This window comes from Helianthus annuus, chromosome 3, assembly GCF_002127325.2.
Source record: "Helianthus annuus cultivar XRQ/B chromosome 3, HanXRQr2.0-SUNRISE, whole genome shotgun sequence".
NCBI lineage: Eukaryota > Viridiplantae > Streptophyta > Magnoliopsida > Asterales > Asteraceae > Helianthus > Helianthus annuus.
In genome coordinates, this window is record NC_035435.2 from 17,113,724 (window position 1) to 17,116,636 (window position 2,913).

General features: G+C 30.7%; 1 long non-coding RNA gene across 1 annotated transcript; it reads left to right on the forward strand.

The window, feature by feature from the left end:
- Positions 1-1,014: 1,014 nt before the first annotated feature.
- On the forward strand, positions 1,015-2,532 carry LOC110928687. Its single transcript, XR_002586567.2, has 3 exons — positions 1,015-1,155; positions 1,348-1,430; positions 2,246-2,532. It is a non-coding gene; the product is annotated as an uncharacterized LOC110928687 (long non-coding RNA).
- Positions 2,533-2,913: the final 381 nt, after the last annotated feature.

The window sequence follows — 2,913 nt, forward strand, 5'->3', positions numbered from 1 at the left end:
TCATGGTATAAATTTTGGGTATAACTTTTGGGCTATTAAAAATATATATTGCACTTGTGTTAAATATAGTACCCCTAAATCAACCTTGTCCCGATGTCCCGAGATAGAATCCAAACGAACTTAGTCGGGCAGAGCCTTGACATGCGTTATGGAACTCAGATCAATCGGAAAGGGTAGCGGTGATCGGGAGTTACAATACTTTAAACGAGACAGAGCTCTATTATTAGTATAGTGTAAATAATAATAATAATAATAATAATATATAAATAGACATGAAGGGGGAGACGATCTACAGGAAAAAGGAAAGAATGAATTGAGCCATTGTAGGTTTCCTATTTATATTGGTTTGGGATTACACGTATACCCTCTTCAATTAAAGGCTAATGGACACGTAGTGGTAGTTTTCCTATATTTCGAAATTATGCCTGACACGTTCCCACTTTCTAGATTAGTTATTATTAGTTTATTTATTTTATTTTCATTCCATAGTATACATACACGTATACTTTCAATTTTACAAATTCAATTTCAATTAATTGAGTTAACTTTTATTATTATATTATTATAATTAATTCAACTGATTTACTTCTTTGGTGCGTATAACTTCTAAAATATGACGTTCTAGAAAATAATAAATATGTCATTAGAACGAGAATATTTGTATCTACATTTTGAACCAAGTTTCATTAAAAACAGAGTAGGTTTCATTTATAATGTACTTTTATAGTTTAGTTATTAAATGGTTCCTGGGCCCATCCAGGTACTTCATATTTCTAATATTTAACTTACCCGTAGATTATTCGTCTAATAATATAAGTCTTTATATACTTTTATTTTATTAGAAAGGTCACCCATATACGGCCAATTTATTAATATAATATTTCAACCAACTATATAAAATAGTGTTTAAAATTATTTGGGTTGAATATTAAGATAAACTAGTTACTAGTTACTAGTGGTTAATAAATTTAACCAAACCTTATAATTTATTATGATAAAAATTGGTATGTTACATTGCATCCTCTATTCACCGGTATTTCAGGCATTCTTTCTGAGTTCCGACTCCTCCTGCACGCTAGGGCTCCAATCGAAAGTCGTCTGATTTTATTACGGCTCCAATTTCAGTTCCGTCAGTAAAGATTTTGAAGTGACCAGGTAACAATTGTAATTTCTTGATTATGTTTTGCGATTTTTATGGGTTCTACCAACTTTCCTTGGTTTGAGTGGTCTATAAAAATTAGCAATGTAAATATTGGGTGGGATCTGATACATTAGAGTATACACATAATTTTTTTATTACACTTATGCACAGACATTATTTATTTTTGATTTATTCTCATATTTCAGGTTATATGTCAACTCGACTTTGAATCAGTTCTTAGAAGATGTAATAGTGTTGGAAATGTAGTTCCACCAACACTTAAAATTGTGTAAGAGATTGATTATATACATTTTTATAGATATTTCTTTATTTTTTGTTAACTATATATTTCTATAACTTCATTATTTAAATGTAGTATGTAATTTCATTTATCTATAGACTTATTATTTATATAATTTATATTGTTTAAACTCGTGTATCATACGGGTAGATAACATAGATGTTGGGTGCAAATTCAAGTAGGTTGAGTTTCACTTGTGTTTTAAGTGATAATATTGCTGCTCCATGGTTTTCATCATCTTGGAACTTTGGTTCAATCTCACATGCATATTTGGTTCATCAAGATCAGATCTAAATTTGTTTTTGTATCTAAAAACTATAGTAAAAACCAAGTCTTGGTTGATTCGAGCTAACTCACACAAAAGTTTGCAAAGTGCTATTAAAGTTTCAACGTATTTTCATTTGTTAAACCGCGTGTATACGCGGGCTCTAACATAGTATATTAAATATGTTAATTATGTCAATATAGTTTTTTTTTGAAATAGGGTTCATAACTGTAATTTTTTTATGGCGAATTTTTTTTCATCTTGTAGTGAGACTTGAACCCAATACCTCATATTTAGGTGTTTTAAAACGTTGTCTTGCTACTAGACCATCGATTTCGAAAATTTCAACAACCAAAACTTTAATGGAACCAAAATTAACCATACTACCATAAACTACTTTAATAAATTGCTCTTTTGCCAACTTGGTTTGAGACCACATAATTGGCTGGCTAAAATTTAAGTAGGGTACAAGGCTGACTCGATAAAAGAGTTGATGTTGCGTCTAAATGTTCACTTAAAGAAAAGGCTGTCGTTGCAGTTTTTTATTAGCTCTTTGGAACACTTGGTAAATGCGGCGCAAAAGTCTCAACAACAAGAACGGTGATGTCATGGAGCGAATGGAGACACTTTGAACGTAATCTTTAAAGTTTGATGTACTGCTGTTTGTTTTATTTTTGTATTCTGTACTTCAATGTGTTACGGGTATCCTTAGCATCTCAATATGGTGCCTTCAACGGTGGGTTTAATAAAGTGTTATGTATTGTCATGAAAAGAAATTATGTGGTTTTTAATCTATATTGTATAAGAATCTCATTTTCTCACTTATATGCTTCCATATGAACATAAATTAAGCTGCTGTGGGATCATGAGTTCTGTGGAATTACTCTTAGAGGTGTAATAAAAAAATGTTAGATTTTAATTATAACCCACATCGATACTACGAATACGAAACCTAACATAAGTACTATAACATATATTACGAGATAATTGATAAACTAACAGAAAATGATTGTCGCGTTGTAAATTGTCGCCCCCGCCGCATTGCGCGGGTAAATTTAACCTGTTGTCACTCAAATAGCTATCCATGTGACATTCAGTCTATTTAACAACTGATTACTTTAATATTTTTTTTCTTTATTTCAATAAAGAATAATATCCACTGGACATCACCCGTCCATGTTTCAGTTGGTTTTTTTTATTTATTTA